The 22,468-nt window shown below is 42.7% G+C and overlaps 1 protein-coding gene across 2 annotated transcripts in view; it reads right to left on the bottom strand.

Moving 5' to 3' along the window:
- SHLD2 (shieldin complex subunit 2) overlaps positions 1-22,468 on the bottom strand; it is a 93,709-nt gene that overhangs the window by 63,484 nt on the left and 7,757 nt on the right. Inside the window, exon 1 of one of the 2 annotated variants that reach the window (XM_039911534.1) lies at positions 126-229. The exons of the other annotated variant lie outside the window; for it this stretch is intronic. The gene's annotated coding sequence lies outside the window, so the exon portion shown is untranslated. Of the gene's footprint in view, positions 1-125; positions 230-22,468 lie in introns of those variants that run through there. 2 annotated transcript variants of the gene reach the window in all.

Below are 22,468 nucleotides of genomic sequence, written 5' to 3'. Positions count from 1 at the left end.
CCATTGAATATCAATACTAATTTCCCACTTTAAATATTTAGAAAATATGAATATATATGAACACTATTATAATATGTATGCACAAAGAAGAATTTAAAATAGTCAAATTTAAAACTCCTACTCACTGTCAGCATCTCTGCTATTTACTCCTGTAATGTAGAGAACCCTTCCTTTTACATTCTCTATCTTGAACTTTGAAAGTTAGACAGATGTTACTTAAATTCCAGATTTATTTTCAAGAACCCTGCAAAAGAAATAATAAATATTTGGAATACAAAGACTACTAATCCATGATGTGATTTTTTTTAGCCCAACAAACTTTCCCTTTCCCTTCAAAATCAATCAATGGTATTTACTGAGTACTGAGTGTGCAGAGCACTGTACTGAGCGCTTGGGAGAGTAAAATACAAGTGTTGGCAAACATGTTCCCTGCCCTCAAGAGTCACAGTTACACCATAGTGATCAAATAGAGAGATCTCCTTCACAAAAATGAAGCCTTCTGTTAATTATCAGCTTCCAAGTGACGCTTAGAACAGTGCTTGGCACATAATAAGCACTTAACAAATACCACCATTATTATTCAGTTGCTTGACCAAATGGCACACTCCTTAAGTGCTTGGGACAGTGCTCTGCACATAGTAAGCGTTCAATAAATACGCTGATTGAGTGAAAGAAAACAAATAGTCTTTGAGCCTTAGTTCAGCCCTAGGCCTCCTGAGGTCTGGAGAGATTTGAGGAAAGGAGAATTTTATCTAAATAATGTTGGTATTTATTAAGCGCTTACTATGTGCCTAGCAGTGTTCTAAGCACTGGGGTAGATACAGGGTAATCAGGTTGTCCCTCTTGAGGCTCACAGTCTTCATCCCCATTTTACAGATGAGGTAACTGAGGCACCACAAAGTCAAGTGACTTGCCCAAAGTCACACAGCTGACAGGTGGCAGAGCCGGAATTAGAACCCATGACCTCTGACTCCTAAGCCCGGGCTCTTTCCACTCAGGTAAAGGGCAGGGAATTCATGACAGCCTCCCTCAGTCAGGAAGGAAATTGAGGGGTCTTGAGCAAAATACCTCAATCTTGCAACAAACTGGTGTCTGGTGTTTCTTGGGTGTTTTGTCACTGGGAACTTGTTCGTTTTCAAAGGCTAAAGCTCAGCTAGGGAGGCACCTCCAATAAAGCCCTGTTTCATCTGCGCTGGATTCAGTCTGGTTGGAAACCGCTTTCTTCCATGAAACCTTGAATCATTTTTATGAAGATCTCAGATGACTCTTTTGTTGGCATTCAGCTCTCTGAGGCCTAAACACTGTTTCCATCTGATGAGCCATCCAGATGATGCATCCAACTCTCCTCCCAACTCTAGGATGTGGAAAAAATCACCAGCCTCTTTGATTCACGTTGGTTTCAATCCAGGTTTCCTATTTGCTCTTTTCAAGTGAAACCACTCAACCGCAGGCTGTTTTTTCATAGACTTCCCCTTGCTTTAAACAGTACGAGTGTCCCAGATAACAAGTTGACCAATCAATCAGTGGTACTTTGGAGCGCTATGTGCCAAGCACTGTACTAAGTGCTTGGGAGAGTACAATACAACAGAATTAGTGGACACTTTCTCTGCTCCTAAGGAGTTTACTGTCTAGAGGGAGTTGATGACTTCACTGTGTTTGGAGTGTCATGAGCTATTTGCTTTCTAATGCCCTACTGCCCATCTACTGAGATCACTGAGGCTCCTTTCTCAAGCTGCACACAGAAAACACTCAGTAAATATCATTGAAACTTATTTATGATTTCTAGCTTTTGCTCCATGGTTCTGATGAGGCATTTTCCTTTTTTTGCTCATCCTGACATTCACAAATGGATGGATCAAAGGACGGTGCATTTTTTTTTTTTGGTATTTGTTAAGTTCTTACTATGTGCCAGGCACTATATTAAGTGCTGGGGTAGATACAAGCCAACCAGGTTGGACACTATGTCCCACATGGGGCTCACAGTTTTAATCCCCATTTTACAGATGAGGCAACTGAGGCACAGAGAAGCTAAGCAGTTGGTCCAGTGCTTTTATAACACCCAGGATGATAGAAGTATGTCAACACATGCCAAGCAGGATGGTGGATTCTTGCTGCTCAAGAGGGAGATGCAATGGCATGCCTCGGTTGAAATTTGTTTCCACCTCCTCACGAGAATACTAATAATAATGTTGGTATTTGTTAAGCGCTTACTATGTGCAGAGCACTGTTCTAAGCGCTAGGGTAGATACAGGGTAATCAGGTTATCCCTCGTGAGGCTCACAGTCTTAATCCCCATTTTACAGGTGAGATAACTGAGGCACAGAGAAATTAAGTGACTTGCCCACAATCACACAGAGAATGCGCACAAGCACGAGCTGTCCACTCTGGGCTCTGCCAGCTGCACCCTGAGCACAGTAAAATCAATGGATGGGCAGCCCATCAGGAGGTTCCAACAGTTGAGAGGAGGATGAACTGGCAAACATAAGCAAAAAATTTTGTGACTTCTCTTGGGGCGGGAGGATGCCTCCCACCCTACTGCTAAATGGATGTTTTAAGCCCAACTCAGCTGCCAAGGATAGGTCCCGTTTGATCCTTTGCCAACTTGCTCCTTCCCATCTTTCAGCAGAAAGGGTTCTGACCCCTGAGGGGTTAGGCAATACTATGCCCAGGTGACTGCCTTTTGTGTTATATAGTTATTTGGAAATTCCTTTGATCCACAGAACATAGTTTTTGAAAAACTCAGACGTGATTTCCTACTACAACTCAGCCTGCATTATTTGCTCCTCTAAAAGTCAACCAAACTCACTGTACCTCAGTCTCACCTATCCTGTCGCCAACCCCTGGTTTACATCCTCTCTTTCATTCATTCTATTCAATCGAATTTATTGAGTGCTTACTGTGTGCAGAGCACTGTACTGCTTGGAAAGTACAAGTGCTCTCTTGACCTGGAACTCCCTCCCCCTTCAAATATGATAGACCAGCATCACGCTCTCCCCCTTCAAAGCCTTACTCCTCCAAGAGGCCTTCCCCGACTGCTCTTTCCCCTACTCCCCTACTACACTTTCCTCACTCCCCCTTCCTTCTGTGTCACCTATGCATTTGAATTTGTACCCGTTAAGCACTTGATATTCACCACACCTTCAGTCCCATAGCAGCTATGTACATATCCATAATTTATTTTGATGTTTCTCAGAATCACATCTGGAGAGTTTTCAGAATTCTACCAGTCTCAGCTACAGGAGGGACAGTCAAGCAGAGGCCTACCCATTCCATTTCTAGCTTGGGCGAGTGGAGGGCAATCTGCTCCAAGTCAAAACTCCCCTGTGCTGGGCAGCAGCGGCATGGGAGAGAGTCGAGGGCAGAGACTCAAGTCTACTGTGTGGAAGAAGGCAAGGGTAAACCACTTCCATATTTTTACCACAAAATCTCTATGGATACACTATTGAAATGATTGCAGATGGAGGTGGGATGTTCTGGGAGAGATGTGTCCATGGAGTTGCTACGGATTGGAGATGACTTGACAGCATAAAACAAGACCCCATCCTAGAATACAAGTTCCTTGTGGGTAGGGAACATGTCTAGCAACTCTGATGTACTATACTTTGAGAAGCAGTGTGGCTCAGTGGAAAGAGCCTGGGCTTGGGAATCAGAGGTCATGGGTTCGAATGCCGGCTCCACCGCTTGTCCGCTGTGTGACTCTGGGCAAGTCACTTAACTTCTCTGTGCCTCAGTTCCCTCAACTGTCAAATGGGGATGAAGACTGTGAGCCTCATGTGGGACAACCTGATTACCCTGTATGTACCCCAGTGCTTAGAACAGTGCTCTGCACATAGTAAGTGCTTAACAAATACCAACATTATTATTTACTCTCCCAAGCACATAGTACAGTGCTCTGCACATAGTAAGCACTCAATAAATGCCATTAACTGAAGGATGAAACAAATCTTTTCTGAAAAACTGACAGATAATCTGCAACAAGGATTAACTAGAGTTTGACAGTGAGGAGATGACTGTATTTATGTTGATTATATATGTATCTTCCCAGAGAGATTGCAAAGCTTATTGAAGGCAGGTTCTGAGTTGATTCTTCATCTGTGAGCACCAAGCATCTTAATATTAACCATTAGGCCTCCTTTAAAACCATCTTGCACTACAGCCTTATAAACTGGCTTCTATGCAAAAGACCTGTTAATATGGAATGCTTTGGTAACTGTAATTTGAATTGTTAATGAAGCTTGAAATTGTTCCATGAAAGTTCACTGATGTTTCAAAGGGTTCCAGGCAAAAGTCCTTTTGCAGAATCACTTGCTATTTCCACCAATTTGGCTAACTTGCTTTGTAGGGGGGGAAAAAAGACTACTTCCACAGCTGTGAGTAGTCAAATGCCCTGTTAGTTTCAGCTGTATAGTTATAATTCAATCCAGTCCCAGCCAGCTCTGGCAAGATGTGCTTAGAGCTAACAGCATGCAAATAAAAGTCAGGGGAAAAATATCCTTGATTTCATTATATGGGGATTGTTGCTTTTCATTATTTTTTCAAGTAGATACACACAGATCTAGTTCATATACATTATTCATTCGTTCATTCATTCAATCGTATTTATTGAGCACTTTGTATGTGCAGAGCACTGTACTAAGCGCTTGGAATGTCCAATTCGGCAACAGATAGAGACAATCTCTGCCCAACAACAGGCTCACACTATAAACAGAGGAGACAGACAACAAAACATAAACGAGTAGTCAGGCATCATTACCGTCAAGATAAATAGAATCATAGATATATACAGATCATTAATAAAATAGAGTAATAAATAATATATACAAATATGCACAAGTGCTGTAGGGAGAGGAAGGGGGAAGAGCAGAGGGAGGGAGTAGGGGGAATGGGGAAGGGAAGGGGGCGGAAGGAAAGGGAGGGCTTAGTCTGGGAAGGCCTCCTGGAGGAGGTGAGCTTTCACTAGGGCTTTGAAGAGGGGAAGAGAGTTAGTTTGACGGAGGTGAGGAGGGAGGGCATTCCAGGACCGCGGGAGAACGTGGGCCAGAGGTCGACGGCGGGATAGGCGTGAACGGGGGACGGTGAGGAGGTGAGCGGCAGAGGAGCGGAGCGTACCGGGTGGGCAGTAGAAAGAGAGAAGGGAGGTGAGGTAGGAGGGGGCAAGGTTCTGGAGAGCTTTGAAGCCAAGAGTGAGGAGCTTTTGTTTCCTGCAAAGGTTGATAGGCAACCACTGGAGGTTTTTGAGGAGGGGAGAGACATGCCCACAGCATTTCTGCAGGAAGTTGAGCTGGGCAACAGAATGAAGAATAGACCGGAGCGGGGAGAGACAGGAGGATGGGAGATCAGAGAGCAGGCTGACACAATAATCCAGTTGGGATATTATGAGAGCATTATTAAATGAAATATTACTTATTTAGTCCCTGGAAGGAAGAGGGACAAAGCTCAGTGGGTCTTACAAGTTGTTACAGGTGTGATTTGACAATTTTATCTGTGAATATTACAATAGCAAAGAACTGTTCAGTAGAATTAACTTTAGCCGGGGTGGAGGGTTCGACTCTCCACTACCAGCATGGCCTAGTGGAAAGAGCAAAGGCCTGGGAGTCAGAGGACCTGTGTTCTAATCCTGACATTACCACTTGTCTTCTGTGGGACCTTGGGCAAGTCACCGAATTTCTCGGGGCCTCACTTTCCTCATCTGTAAAATGGGATTCAAAACCTATTTTCCCTCTTTCCTAGACTGTGAGTTCCACGTGGAACAGGGACTGTGTCCAATCTGATAAACTTGTATCTACCCCGATGCTTAGAATAGTGTTTGTCTTAAGCACTTAAAAAATACCTGCCCAAGGTCACACAGCAGACAAATGGCAGAACCGGGATTTGAACCCAGGTCCTCTGACTCCCAAGCCTGTTCTCTCTCCCCTTGACCTCTCTGCTTCCTTGAATGGGAAAAAGCATGGAGTCATGTGATCTGGAGGCTCCGTGCCACTGGAGGTCTGGAGGCCACCTTCCCGCTCCCACAGAGCCACGCGCCCTGGAGTCTCTTGGGCAACCTGACAATGAGGGAGCCAACCCGTACGACTTCTCAAACACCGGGAAGGTTGCCTTTTGGGGTGAGATGCCTGAAGATGAGGACTTGAGACTGTGAGGCCCACATGGGACGGGGCCGGCGTTTAACCTGATTTGCTTGTATCCACCGCAATGTTCAGCATAGTGCCTGTCACACAGTAAAGGCTTAACAAATGCCACAATTATTATTACTATCATCAGTGCACTATTTACTATTGAATTTTAACTCATAAACTCCTTCATATCATCATCATCATCATCAATGTTATTTATTGAGCACTTACTGTGTGTAGAACACTGTACTAAGCATTTGGGAGAGCACAATACAACAGAATTGGTAGTTCCCTGCCCACAACGGGCTTAATCCCAGTTCTACCTTGTCTGCTGTGTGACCTTGTAGGCAGGGAATACGTCTACCAACTCTGTTATATACTGCAATCAATTAATCAACCAATCACATTTATTGAGTGCTTACCGTGTATAGAGCACTGTACCAAGCAGTGTGGCTCAGTGGAAACAGCAGAGGCTTAGGAGTCAGAGGTCATGGGTTCTAAATCCGGCTCCGCCACTTGTCAGCTGAGTGACTTTGGTCAAGTCACTTAATTTCTCTGTGCCTCAGTTACCTCAACTGTAAAATGGGGATTAAGACTGTGAGCCCCAGGTGGGACAACCTGATTATCTTGTATTCCTCACCCCCCTGCCCCTAGCACTTAGAACAGTGCTTGGCATATAGTAAGTGCTTAACAAATACATTATTATTATTATTACAATATAACAGAGTTGGTAGACACATTCCTTGTCCACAGTGAGCCTAGTATAGTGCTCTGCACACAGTATGTGCTTAATAAATATGCATGATTGAGTTCAAAAATAAAAAGAGCTCTATTTCTTCTGTGCTTTAGTTCCAAGAGAGGAAGGAAAATTAATTCTTTGTTTCTCTGCTCTATGTATTTCTATAGTGTCTAGCATCACATTACTGAACTAAACTTAGTCCTACAAATAGGCCTTTTCAGTTTCTTTGTGAAACTTGGCTCAGACCAGAATTTATTTCCCAGATCAGATCCTGAATAGGATAGATGCTGAGTTCTTCTGTGCTCCAGGGAGTTTCTCTAGTAACTCAAATGATTCTTCTGAACAAATGGGCCCTTCTACAATGCCATTTCTACTTTTCCTGAAGGAATGGACACCCAAATTCCCTTCACAGATTACCAGCTCTGAAAAGGCACTTTGTTTTCAAGGTGACTAATCCAAATTAGTCCAAAGCAGTGGACGAGGAGAAAGCTTTATTTTTTCCCTATCTCGTGCTAGTATGACATTCCAATTTGTTGCCTGAACATGCTTGTCCTCAAAGGTGACACTGGGAACCAACTTGTCTTGGCTAGTACATTCCTGTGTTTGAGGGAGGTAGTTTTAACTTTCATACTTTCAATTAAACAACAAGGACAGAACGACTTGATGTTAATTCCACAGGGGTCCCGGCTCATCATGAATCCTCTCTCCAAGTTACATGGGCCCACTGACATACACATCTGTAATACTAAGATTTCCTAACTTCATTATTTAAACTTCTACTTTTTAACTTGAAGAGAATGGAAAGTTTCTAGAATCTATATATGATGATAGGTGGGGTGGTCATAGAGCAATAGGACACAAGGAAATCTGGCCATGACCATTCATTCGATTGTATTTACTGAGCGTTTACTGTGTAAGCATTTAGGAGAGTACAATACAACAATAAACAGACACATTCCCTGCCCACAACAAGCTTTCAGTCCAGGGAGGTGGAGACAGACAGCAATAAAGATAATACATTAGAGATATGAACAAAAGTGCTGTAGGGTGGGGAGGGGAGGAGAACAAAGGGAGCAAGTCAAGGGGATGCAGTAGGGAGTGGGAGAAAAGGGGGTGCTTAGTCTGGGAAGGCCTCTTGGAGGAGATGTGCCTTCACTCAGGCTTTGAAGGTGGGGAGAGTAATTGTTTGCTGGATTTGAGGAAGAAGGGCTTTCCAGGCCAGAGGCATAGACTACTTTCCCCCAGAATGTATTCGAGGAGCAAAAGTCCTCTTAAACTCTACTTGTGCTCCACTGGATTTGCGTTTTAGCTGTCAAGTATATGACCAGTCTGATTGCTGAGGCTTGCCACCTCCTACCTTATTTCCCTGATTTCTTACTGCTACCCAGCCCACACACTTCACTCTTCAAAAGCCGACCTACTCACCGTACTTTGATCTTTTTAACCTTGCTGCCAACTCCTAGCCCACATTCATGCCTCTGGTCTGGAACTCCCTCAATACATCAGTCATATTTACTGAGCACTTACTGTTTGCAAAGCTTCGGAGAGTACAATATAACGGAATTTGTAGACACGTTTCCTGCTCACAGTGAACCCTCTTTTCATATCCGGCAGATTTCCACTCTCCCCACCTTCAAAGCCTTATTAAAAACGCATCTCCTCTACAAGACCTTTCTCAAATAAACCCTCGGTTGCTCTTTTCCTACTCCCTTCTGCATTGCCCTGGCTTAAGGATTTGCACCCTTTATTCACCCCTCCCTCAGCCCCACAGCAGTTATATACATAGCAATAATTTAATTTGTTTATTTATATTAATGTCCATCTGCCCCTCTAGACTATTAAACTCATTGTGGGCAAGGAATGTGTTTACTAACTCTGTTATATTGTACCACCATCCTTCCTGTCGCACAAGCCCGTAACCTTGGCGTTATCCTTGTCTCCTCTCTCTCATTCAATTCACATATTCAATTCATCACCAAATCCTGTCAGTCCCACCTTCACAATATCGCTAAAATCCACTCTTTCCTCTCCATCCAAACTGCTACCCTGTTAATATAATCACTCATCCTCTCCTGCCTGGATTATTGCATCAGCCTCCCTGCTGACCTCCCAAGCTCTTGTCTCTCCCCACTCCAGTCCATACTTCACTCTTATGCCTGGATCAATTTTCATTAAAAACATTCAAGACATGTCTCCCCACTCCTCCAAAAAGACTCCAGTGGTTGCCCAACCACCTCGGCCTCAAGCAAAAACTCTTCACCATTGGCTTTAAAGCACTCAAATCACCTCACCCCCTCCTACCTCACCTCTCTATTCTCCTACTACAACCCAGCCCGCACACTTCAATCCACTAATGCTAACCTTCTCACTGTGCCTCCATCTCGTCTATCTCGCTGCCAACCCCTTGCCCATGTCCTGTTTCTGGCCTGGAATGCCTCCCCCTTCAAATCCAACAGAAAATTACTCTCCCTCTCTTTAAAGCCTTACTGACAGCACATCTCCTCCAGGAGATCTTCCCTGACTAAGCCCCCCTTTCCTCTTCTCCCACGCCCTTCTAAGTTACCCTGATTTGCTCTTTGTTTTTCCCCACACCCAGCCCCATAGCACTTATGTATACATCTGTAATTTATTTATTTATATTAATGTCTATCTCCCCGCTTAAACTGTAAGCTCGTGTGGGCAGGGAATGTGTCTGTTTATTGTCATACTGTACTCTCTCAAGCATCAGTACAGTGCTCTGCACACAGTAAATGCTCAATAAAAGCCTCACGTGGGACAACCTGATTACCCGGTATCTACCCCAGCACTTAGAACAGTGCCCGGCACATAGTAAGCGCTTAAATACCAACATTATTATTATTATTATTAATAAATACTACTGATTGATCAAAGACAGTAAAACACCAAATCAAGATCCTCAGCAAGCAAGCCCAATTTATTATAAGAAGCTACATATTCACTGTATAATTTGCAAAAATCAAGACCAAGAGTAGGGGTTCTAAGAAGAGCTCTTTGAAAAAGTTTCCTATAGAACTTCCATTTTTCTAAAATTTTTCCATAGACTATTCTTTCTGCAAATATTCAGCCCTTGCTTTGAAAGCCACCAAGTTATAGTCAGAATCATTCAGAATCTGAAAGTGGGATTATGAAACACTTCGGATTATGGATTGACCTGAGTATAGTAAGTGGCTTTTAAGGAGAGAGCTGCGATTACTGCTGTATCCCAGGCTTTTAGTACACTTCACAGTAGGATTATAGAAAGGTGAGGCATTAGTGATCTAAAAGATCACTGTTTTAATCAACCATTCAATCATATTTATTGAATGCTTACTGTGTGCAGATCACTGTAATAAAAATAATAATAATGTTGGTATTTGGTAAAATTGGTTGGTAAAATAACAGTGTTTGCAGAGCACTGTTCTAAGTGCTGGGATAGACACAGGGGAATCAGGTTGTCCCACGTGGGGCTCACAGTCTTAATCCCCATTTTACAGATGAGGTAACTGAGGCACAGAGAAGTGAAGTGACTTGCCCACAGTCACACAGCTGACAAGTGGCAGAGCCGGGATTCGAATTCATGACCTCTGACTCCAAAGCCCGTGCTCTTTCTACTGTGCCACGCTGCTTCTCCAAACTGTACCAAACCCTTGGACAAGTACAGCATAAAGAGTGAACCAAAGAGAGGATAAGTAGAAAAAATTGAACATAATTAAGTATTCATTCAATCGTATTTATCAGCGCTTACTATGTGCAGAGCACTGTGCTAAGCACCTGGAAAGTACAATTCGGCAACAGATAGAGACAATCTCTACCCAACAACAGGCTCACAGTCTAGAAGAAGGGATAATTGTGGTGCTGGTTAAGCACTTACTGTATGTTGCACTGTATTAAGCGCTGGGGTAGATGAAAGCAAATTGGGTTGGACACAGTCCCTGTCCCACGTGGGGCTCACCATCTCAATCCCCATTTTCCAGATGAGGGAACTGAGGCCCAGAGAAGTGAAGTGACTTGCCCAAGGTCACACAGCAGACACGTGGCAGAGCTGGGATTAGAACTCATGACCTTCTGACTCCCAGGCCTGTGCTCTATCCACTAGGCCATGCTGCTGCTTGATAAATTGTGAAAAGTAAAGTAGGTATTCCTTTCTTATGTTATAGTCTTAGCTTGTTTTCATCAAAAAGACCTTGCAGATTCAGAAAATGTATTTGAAGAAGAAAAGGTATTATGAGAATTGATTGTTTTCAGGCTATTGGGAATGGGTGGAACAAAGAAGCTGTTCTCTATTTTCAGTCACAGTAACAGAGACAGTTATAACATTGAATAGACATAAATTGAATTCCTACAAATCTAAGTGCTTACACAGAACTATCTTAGTACTAGAGTTTATAGGTTGCTTTAAAAATATTCTGCCTTTATGATTCTGATAGATTATTACCAATCATGTACTTATAATAACAATAATAATGATAATAATAATAGTATTTCTTAAGCACTTACTATGTGCCAAGCACTGTACTAAGAGTTAGGGAAGTTATAACACAATCAGGTTTGACAAAATACTTGTCCCAAATTGAGGTCACAATCTAAGGGGAAGGGAGAAGGGAGAAGAGGTATGGATTCCCCATTTTACTGAAGAAGAAATTGAGGCATGGAGAAGTCAGGTGACTTGCCCAAGGTCACACAGCAGACAATTTGGTGGAGCTGGGATTAGAATCATTAAATTAAATAGGCTACTTAGACAGCCTGCTAGAAAAAGTATTTTAAGAAAATCAAGGGGGAGAAATTTTAGGTAACCTGAATTTAGAGAAAATACAAGAAGGCTTATCTAGGATAATTTTTATCTTTATAGCTTTCCCACCTTCCATGCTCTTTCCTACTCTGTGCTAAGAATATCTGGACAAATAAGCCACTTGGATGTCTGATGTTCCTTCTGCCTCCTTTGACTATCACCACTAATCACCAAAAGGTTATCAAATGGATTTCTGGGAACCTCTGATTTTTCCTTTTACTGAACAGACCAGAGACTGTTGCTCTTTGTCCACAAAAGGAACATTATGATTTCTCTGTGGTTCAAAGAATTATGTAAATCAAAGGGTAAGTGTGAAACTAAGAAGGCTGTGGAGTTCATAACTAATCTAGGGCTGTTTCACAGTATGGAGCTAGATGCATCTGACCTGGGGTTCCCTGTCTTATACAGTTTCACACTGCCAATGAGGTTAAGAAAGGGACGTGTACTATGTCTAATCTTGTTCAACTTCTACTCAGCCATGCTAAGGGATGCAACAGGAACCTGGACTCAAGACGATCCTTCCAACTCAAGCAGTTATAAGTACCAACCGAAGTCCTGGAATGTCATTCAAGAGTTGTTCTATGAGAACTATTTAAATACATACCTGCATTATGTATAATTAATAAGGCACTTACTATGTGCCAAGCACTGTACTAAGCACTACTGGGGTAGGTAATCAGATAATCAGGTTGGATGGTGTCTCTGCCTCACATAGGGCTGAGTAGGAAGAAGAACCAATACTGAATCCCCAGGTAACAGATGAGGAAATGGAGGTACAAGGAAGTTAAGTGACTTGCCCGAGGTCACAGAGCAGGTAAGTGTCTGAGATGGTTTTAGAACCCAGGTTTCCTGGCTCCCAGGCCTGAGCTCTATCCGTTGGGCCAAGCTGGAGATGACCATGCCCTAAAGGCCCTCTGCCAGGACAACCAAATTAGTAAATCACTTTGTTGAGTCATCCAGGTACTACAGATGGATAAAGAAATTCATTCATTCATTCATTCGTCTTTATTGAGCGCTTGCTATGTGCAGAGCACTGTACTAAGCGCTTGGCACTGTAAGCGCTTGAATAATGGTATTTGTTAAGCGCTTACTATGTGCAAAGCACTGTTCTAAGCACTTGGGGGGAAACAAGGTGATCAGGTTGTCCCCACAAGGCTCACAGTCTTTATCCATCCCCGTTTTACAGATGAGGTAACTGAGGCACAGAGAAGTGAAGTGACTTGCCCAAAGTCACACAGCTGACAAGTGGCGAAAGTGGGATTAGAACCCATGACCTCTGACTCCCAAGCCCGGGCTCTTTCCACTGAGCCACGCTCCTTCTTCAGAAGAAAACTAAAGTGATGTGTCAGTCAAACCTAGGGAAACCCTACAATCAACCAATGGTACTGTATTTAGCTCTTGGGAGAGTACGATACAACAGAAAAGATAGACAATCAACCAATGTTACTGTATTAAGCTCTTGGGAGAGTACCCTACAACCGAAAAGATAGACACATTCCCTGCCCACAAGGAGCTTACAGACTAGAGGAATAATCAAAGATAGGTCACATGGAGGTAAATGCCTACACAGAATTCTGTTATCTAGGCATCACACTGGCCACTGATATAGTGATAGGCAAGGATTTAGAAAATTAAATCAAAAAGGCTCAGCATATCCTTTAAGGAAACAAACTGTTAGAGTGTACTAGCGGCATAACATCAGGCTTCAGAGCAAACTGAAGGGCTTCAGAACTATGTTCCTGTCCAACCTTTTCTCTGGATGAGTGGAAGATATTTCTCTCTCAGAGGAGCCTCACCCAATCAGTTCTGTCAGTCTCATCCATCAGCGAGGCCATTCTCAACATTGAGTGGAAGGACTGAAACACAAACTAAAAGTCCTGGAATTAAGTCTGTCTTCTGATAGTGAAGCTTTGCTTCCTAAAACATAGGAGAATGACCCAAGAAGTTGCTTGTTTGATGAGTTGAAACCAGGCAGCTCAAAATAATAGAGCAGAGGAAACATTTTAAGATTATAGTGAAGCAAAGCCTCAAACAAAATGGTCCCTCAGCTGAAAACTGAGAGACCACTTTGATATGGCTCCCAGCAGTCAAGGAAGGAGTGTCTCTTTGAGCAGGAGCTTTGAGAGGATAATGACACAGAAATGAAAATAGCACTACTGCAGCAAACAATGAACCCTTCCCAACACATTCATTCAATCACAATTATTGAGCACCTACTGTGTGCAGAGAACTGTACTAAGTGCTTGGAAAGTACAATACAACAATAAAGAGAGGCAATCCCTGCCCACAATGGGATTACAGTCTGGGATGGGGAGACAGACATCAAAACAAGGAAACAGGCATCAATATAAACAGAATTATAGATATATACATATATACATAAGTGTTTTGGAGAGGGGAGAGGGGAAAGTAGCAAAGGGAGTGAGTCGAGGTGACGCGGAAGGGAGGGGATGCTGAGGAAAAGGGGGCTTAGCCTGGGAAGGCCTCTTGGAGGAGGTGTGCCTTCAGGAAGGCTTTGAAGGAGGGAAGAGTAATTGTTTGGCAGATTTGAGGAGGGAGAGCGTTCCAGGCCAGAGTCAGGATGTGGGCCAAGGGGTCGGCAGCACTGTCGAGGCACAGTGAGAAGGTTAGCACCAGAGGAGAGAAGTGTGAAGGCTGGGATGTAGAAGTAGAGAAGGGAGTGAGGAAAGAAGGGGCAAGGTGATGGAGAGCTTTGAAGCCAATAGTGAGGAGTTTGGGTTTGATATGGACATTGATAGGCAACCATTAGAGATTTTTGAGGAGGGAGTGGTATGCCTTGAATGTTTCTGTAGAAAGATAATCCAGGCAACGGAGTGAAGTATAGATTGAAGTGGGGAGAGGCAGGAGGTTAGAAGGTCAGAGAGGAGGCTGATGAAGTAATCCAGTTGGGATAGGATGAGTGACTGTATTAACGTGGGAGCAGTTTGGATGAAGAGGAAAGGGTGGATCTTGGTGATGTTGTGATGGTGAGACCAGCAAGATTTGGTGACGGATTGGATATGTGGGGTGAATGAGAGAGCGGAATCGAGGATGACACCAAGGTTACAGGTGTGTGAGACGGGAAGGATAGTTGTGCGGTCTAAAGTGATGGGAAAGTTCGGGAGAGGACAGGGTTTGGGATGGAAGGCAAGGAACTCTGTCTTGGACAATCTGAGTTGGAGGTGGTGGGCAGACATCCAGGCGGAGATTCCTGAAGGCAAGAGGAGGTGCGAGTCTGGAGGGAGGGAGAGAGAACAGGGGAGGAGATAGAGATTTGGGTGTCATCTGTAAAGAGATGATAGTTGAAGCTGTGGGAGTGAATGATACCAAGATGGAGAATAGAAGGGGACCAAGAACTGACCCTTGAGGAACCTCTACAGTTGGGAGGGGATGGGAGGGGGAGGAGGAGCCCGTGAAGGAGACTAAGAATGAATGGCCAGAGAGATAAGAGGAGAACCAGGAGAGAACAGAATCATTACAATCTTTATGACTGACTAAGATGAACTTCACACTCAGCAGGATTTTCTTCTTACCTGTAAATATATATATCACTGTCCATTCAGAATATATATATGTGTATATGTATATCTATCTCATCACCCTGACCATCAGTCTTAAAAACAGCCCCAGCAGGGCAGGGAAAGGAAAGGCATGACCAGAGTTATGGTACATGTCTGTGCTTCGGGGAGGTGAAAGGAGAATTTGGGCCTAGAGGGAAAGTTCCTAGTTTTTTGTACCAAAAATCCATCCTAGGGAGAAGAAGCGGCTCAAGAGCAGCTAAATAAATGGTAGACACATGGTTGCACCAGGAGAACTTGACAAGTTAAAAAATAAAGTTGACGTAGCCCGCCTGTGCTGATGCAAGCAGCCTCAATTTCAGCCTAATGAAGAGGGTTTGGTAACTAGTAATTATGTCACAATGAGTAGAGCTGACAGAAACTGAGATGCTGCCTCAGTCAGACATAATAACGATGCAGATTCTAGGGGAAACTTGGAGACAGAAGTATAGAGTTCTAGAGTAGCCCGCACTTCTCAGGCACCTCTAATTTTCATTAAAACATTTCACACTTGGCTTTTCCCAATCAGACTTAGATCAGCAGAGATCATTTCATCTGAAGATTTTTCCCCAAAAGACATGCTCAATTGGAGAGATGTGTCCAATGACTCGACTACTGAAAAATAGATGAGGCCCATTTGTTTTTCTATGCTCTCATATGTCACCCACATTAAATACACAGCTGAGTTCAATGACAGAAGGCTAGGTAAAGAATTACTCAGAAATCCTTGAAGTGAGGCACCCCAAATATAAAGTATAAACAAAGATTCATTGATTTAATTGATTTGGGGGGGAGGTTATGTTGCATGCTTTTTGTTAAATTTATTTGCCAACTCAATACCAACTCTGGCTATTAAATAAAGAGCATATTAGACAATGGGAAAATGTTAAAGTATCTTGGAACCTTCAAAAGCACATAAAACTATCTAAATGAACTATGCCAGTAAAATATCAGAGGACTTGAAAAGTCCTTCTTCAAGTCCATCCCCGGGGTCTTGCGGGAGGCTTATACCCGAACAATTAAGCAGAAGCCACTCCTCAATTTTTAAAACCTAGAGAATGTGAATCAGTAACTTTCCTTGGAAACCCTGGGAAAGTGTTAGGAAATCACTCATTATATCAAACCCTAATTTTTCAAGTCACTTTAGTCAGTTTCCTATTACTCTGGTCTCAGTGGAGATGGAAAACATCTATATATCAGCCCTAAAATAAGGCTTAATGTACTTATTAAGACCATTTAATTTGTTCCTATGGGAACAAAGCAAAAAATGTATAGCATAATCCAGGCTCTAGATCTTAACTCATGATATTTTGCTACCCCCCAATAGGAGGAAATAGCTTTGAAGAGAAAAAGAATATACCATCTTTTGTTAATGACAGACTTCCACCATCTGTTTTTTTGTTGTTCCAGTACTTCATACAATATACAATATAATAAAATATTATCTACACAGATAATTATAATACCACCACTATTATCATTATGATATTGATTAAGCATTTACTATGTGCTTAATGTACTACGTACTAAGTTTTAGGGTAGATACAAGATAATTAGGTAGGACACAGTCCCTATCCTACAAGGGGCTGACAGTCTAAATAGGAGAGGTTAGGATTTAATCGCCATTTTACAGAGGCACAGAGAAGTTAAACATCTTGCCCAAATCACGCAGGAGGCCAATGACAGAGCCAGAGTTAAAACCCAGGTCCTCTGACTCCCAGGCCCTTGCTCTTTCCACTAGGTTACGCTGCTTCCCAAGATAATCAGTCAATCAATCAATCGATAGACTTAATACAGAGCACTGCAGAATCATTTGGGGGAGTGCACTAGAAGCAAAACACATTCATTCATTCATTCATTCATTCATTCATTCATTCATTCATTCGTATTTATTGAGCACTTACTGTGTGCAGAGCACTGTACTAAGCTCTTGAAAAGTACAATTCGGCAACACATGCACCCCGCCCTCAAAGAACAGACAATCTAATGGGAAAAGATAGACTGTAATTTGGAAAGATACAAACAGGCACAACCGAAGTTCAGCTGGGAATGACCTATCATAGAAAAGGCCTTTCGGATCAACTGCTAATTTATCCTTTCAAAGTGTTCAATGTTCTTCTCTTAGCTATTTTTACTATTCTTTACCCAATCAATCAATCAATCAATTGTAATTATAGAGAAGCTGAGATTCTGTGGCAGTCAGACATAATAACAATGCAGATTCTAGGAGAAATTTGGATAATAATAATAAATTATTATTTATACTGTGGGCAGAACACTGTCCTAGGTACTTGGGAGGGTACAAGAGAAGCAGCATGGCATAGTGGATAGAGCACGGGCCTGGGAGTCAGAAAGTCATGGGGTCTAATCCTGGCTCTGCCGCTTTTCTGCTGTGTGACCCTGGGCAAAATCATTTCACTTCTCTGTTCCTCAGTTACCTCATCTGTAAAATGGGGAATGAGACTGTGAGCCCCAAGTGGGACAACCTGATTACCTCGTATCTATCCCAGCACTTAGAACAGTGGTTGGCACATATTAAGTGCTTAACAAATACCATCATCATTATTATTATAGGCCACCCTGTGGACCAGTCCAGGCTAGTCTCTAAACAATTCTTCCCTTTAATTTTTTATGATACCTGTTAGAACCTTGTATACTGTTATTTGCTATTTCTACTTTGAAAGTTAAAGCAGTTCCCTTAGCAAGGAAATTTCCAATTACTAACCCGCTACTCGTATTCAAATATTATAGGGACAAATTTGACTTCTTTCATTCAGGCAGTTCCAGAGTACAAATGAAAGGTCAGCCGCCTTATTGAACTATTTTACAATACCCGGTGTGCAAATGTTCTCGGTAAAATATGTACTTTTCCCTAAAGCTGTACCCTCTCACCCACTTTAGAGACTTTCTGCTTTGATGGTTTTCCCTTTAGGTACTTACTTTCTCTCAGTTATGTCGTTATCTTATATGTTGTGGACGGCCTTCCTATCAATGGGGCCTATTTTCAGTAATGCTCTGTTGCTGCTTTAACCAGAGTTTTAGAAAAATACAGATTATTATATTTAATTAAAAGCTACTGACCCGCTATTTTCTAAATATGACTGTGTCCTGTCCTACATTTCTGTCCAGTATAAAAGCAGGAATTGTGAGGCATAAATAGCAACCTATGAGTGGATACGCTACTTATTAAACTAAAATGCTTCTTTCCAGAGAAGTCAAAAGAAATACAATTTGTTTCCCTTCTTTTGTTCTTCATATTTTATCTTCTAAGCTAAAAAATGGGTTATTTGGGTTTACAGATTAATTCTTAGAAGCTTATTATTATTATTTTTAAGAATAAAGTCACCTCTGATACTGCACTATTTCCAAGAAAATACAAATACAATAGCAAGGGCCTATAGGACCTTTCATACATAGCCTTTACCAATTTAATAAAGTTTCTGAAAAGGAACGGAATTCTGATTCTCCAATGAAAAAAAGAGAAATGCTAATTTTAAAAAAGGTTTACTGACAATTCTTATCACATTAGAAAGTTAATTATATCTGATTAAAGTGCTCACTTCATGCTTTATCTTATACTTTCTAATTTGCTTCAATCATCTGCTCTTTGACCAAATGTGAAAGTGCAGACTTTGTACCCTCTAAAAAGTCATTTGGCAATGCAGTAATAAGTACCTCTAAAACGACTCCCTTAAGTTTAAGATTTTGATTACAGAATGACTTTCACATTCCCCTTTATTTCTCTCCCCTTCCCCATTCATAATTCTAAAATAAAAACAGGTCATCCGTTTTAGGAAGTCCAACTGTGTGGGAGTATATATTTGGATGGATTTTTGTATAATTTTTTGCAACTCCAATCAGTAAAACAATTGTCCACTATTACTAAAACTTCAGCCCTTATCGTTCTATAGCAAACTACTACCATAAAATAATTTCTACTAGGCAGAAACACAAACAAGGGCATCAGATGTATCTGTTTACTGTTGTATTGTACTCTCCCAAGTGCTTCATACGGGAAGTGCTTAACGTGGAAAGAGCACGGGCTTGGGAGTCAGAGGTCGTGGGTTCTAATCCTGACCTCTCCACTTACCAGCTGTGTGATTTTGGGCAAGTCACTTCACTTCTCTGTGTCTCAGTTACCTCATCTGTAAGATGGGGATTAAGACTGTAGTCCCATGTGGGACAACCTGAATACTTTGCATCTACCCCAGCGCTTAGAAGAGTGCTTGGCACATAGTAAGAGCTTAACAAATCAGCACTTAGAACAATGCTTTGCATATAGTGAGCGCTTAACAAATGCCATTATTATTATTAATGATACAGTGCTCTGCACATGGTAAGTGGTCAATAAATATGATTGAATGAATGAATGAAAGTACTGAATCCAAATGCTTATCATTACTTACCTTCTCAATATCTTATCTGACTAGTTTCACTGACATGACATTGTCTGTTCTCCTATAACACCACAATAAGGAAAACTTGCATCATACTATGCAGGTTTTTACTGACTCCCTGGGCATATTCACCGTCATTTCTTTCAACACAGTATCATGTTCCACCGAATAAATGTGAAAAGTTGGAGGAATGTTCTTTGATTCCCTAACGGCCGGTAACACGTTACTAAAGATGTGGAGAAGGAGAAGGAAAGGTGCTCATCTTTCTTGCTGTGTTGTGGCATCCTTCACAGAGAGAAGCAGCGTGGCTCAGTGGAACGAGCCCGGGCTTGGGAGTCAGAGGTCATGGGTTCTATTCCTGCTTCCGCCACTTTACAGCTGTGTGACTGTGGGCAAGTCACTTCACTTCTCTGTGCCTCAGCGACCTCATCTGTAAAATGGGGATTAACTGTGAGCCTCACGTGGGACAACCTGATTACCCTGTATCTACCCAGTGCTTAGAACAGTGCTCGGCACATATGTGAGCCCCATGAGGGACAACCTGATCACCTTGTATCCCCCCAGCGCTTAGAACAGGGCTTTGCACATAGTAAGCGCTTAGCAAATGCCAACATTATTATTATCCTTCTCCAGTCTTCCTCTTCTTTACTAGGCCTTGTAGATTGACCCTTTAACCCCCAGAGTCCTGTGAGGACAAACCACCCGTCTACCTCATCCTAGCTGCCTGGGACATCTACTCGGGATGAAGTGTGGATTGCAACGCCCAGGGATGGGAAGTGGAAAGAGCATGGCACAGGAAACCAAGGGACTTGGGTCTTAATCTGAGCTCTGCCACCGGGGCAGATCTCTGAACTCCTCTGGGGTAGATCTCTGAACTCCTCTGCCCCTTAGTTTCTTCATGTGTGAAATGGTGATGAAATCTTCTTGCCCTAACTCTTAGATTGTGAATCCCTTGAGGTCCCAGACGGTATCTAATCCAATTGCCTTTATCTACCCCAGAGTTTATCACGGTTTTATGGATACATAGCGCTCAATAAACCATATGTGGGGAGAGTAGGTAAGAAGTAGGTAAGTAGCCAAGAAGGCCTCTTGGAGTAAGTGCTTTCAGGAGGGTTCTTGGCTGGACCCTCATTTTGCCCACCTCTGACTCCTTGTTCATTTTGCCTATCGGAGCCTGGACCGCCCTTACCTCTCATATCTGCCTGATTTCAGTCCTCACTTTCGCTCACAGGCAGTCTCAGCCTTCCTGCTGGACTCTCAGACTCTTCCCCCCTTCAGTCATTCAATCGATAGTATTTATTGAGCACTTACTGAGAGCAGAGCACTATCGTAAGCCCTTATACTGACCTATACGCTTTGCGGCCTGGATCGGCATCTTTAAATGTTGGTCTCCCCCTTCAAATCTACTAGACGATACATCTCCCCATCTTCAAGCACCCCCTCCCCCAAGAAGCCTTCCCCGATTAATCCCCACCTCTCCAAGCTGCATTACCTAACAGCTATCCCTAACCATTTCTTTTTGCACTCTTCCTTACCTCTTTTTCCTATTTTGACCTTTCTTAGCAATTATATACCTACTCCTATCCTCACATTCATGTATTTAAATTAATGCTCTGATTTGTGTCACCTGTCCTCCCCATTAGATTGTAAACTTCTTGTGGGCAGGGATTGCGTCTATACCACTTCTGTATTAACTCAAGTGCTCAGCACAGTGTCCTGTATTTATTAGATGCTCAAATAATTCCAGCTCTGCCACTTGTCTACTCTGTGGCCTTGGGCAAGACTCTTCAATTCTCTGTGACTCAGTTACCTCATCTGCAAAGTGCAAAATGTGGACTCCACGCGGGGCAGGGACTGTGTCCAACCCGAGTGGCTTGTATCCACTCCAGCGCTTCATACAGTGCTTGGCACAAACTAAATGCTTAAATACTACAATTATTATTATTATTGCCATAGATTGACTGACGGACAGGCAGAGGTGGCAGAAGGGAGAAAGTTGGGTTTTGCGGTATGCAAACTTGGTATCTATGGGAAAACTTGAAAATATAAAAGATGCAGGCAGCTTCCTTCAACCTGTGACCACTCGGAATGTTTCCTGGACCACACTGCTGTGTCACCAACCCCACGAACGCCGCCTCTTATATGGCTAGACCTTTGGGGAGATTGGCACCACGTCTGATGGGATCTGTAGTCTTTTCTCGAGACTTCAATAAGAGTTTTGAAAATGAACCAGTTTGACCTCCTAGAACGTTAGCTTCTAAAATAACGTAGGATACAAAATTCAAATCATTTTAAACCAGGAAGAAGAAATCAGAAATTTAACCCAAAGGTTAGGCAAAAGTCACCTCACGCGAGTCTGCCTCTGACCAAAACCAGGTCATTTGCAAATGGCTGAATTAAGGTGAGGCCAAGGGCCAGGACTTGGCAGGCACAGGTTCTCAAAGGGGAAATGTCTCTTGACCCTTAAGAAGGAAAAGCAGGCCTCTATCAAACTGTGCCTTTTTTTGTGGAACTTTTTTTCTTGCTCTAGATAGGTTAGCCCTGGTTTCAAGGGGAAGTTAGAAATTGCTGAGAAGTAGTTTCATGGAACATGCTGAACTGTAAACTCATTGTGGGCAGGGAATGTATCTATCAACTTTGTTATAGTGTACTCTCCCAAGTGTTTTGCACGTAGAGAAGCAGGGTGGCCTAGTGGAGGGAGCACAGGCCTGGGAGTCAGAAGGACCTGGGTTCTAATCCCAACTCTGCCACTTATCTGCAGTGTGACCTTGGACAAGTCACTTCCCTTAGAGAAGCAGTGTGGCCTAGTGGAGAGAGCACAGGTCTGGGAGTCAGAAGGGCCTGGGTTCTACTCCCAACTCTGCCACTTATCT

Source organism: Ornithorhynchus anatinus, chromosome 3 (genome assembly GCF_004115215.2).
Source record: "Ornithorhynchus anatinus isolate Pmale09 chromosome 3, mOrnAna1.pri.v4, whole genome shotgun sequence".
Classification (NCBI taxonomy): domain Eukaryota; kingdom Metazoa; phylum Chordata; class Mammalia; order Monotremata; family Ornithorhynchidae; genus Ornithorhynchus; species Ornithorhynchus anatinus.
This window is presented reverse-complemented; position numbering and strand designations above follow the sequence as displayed.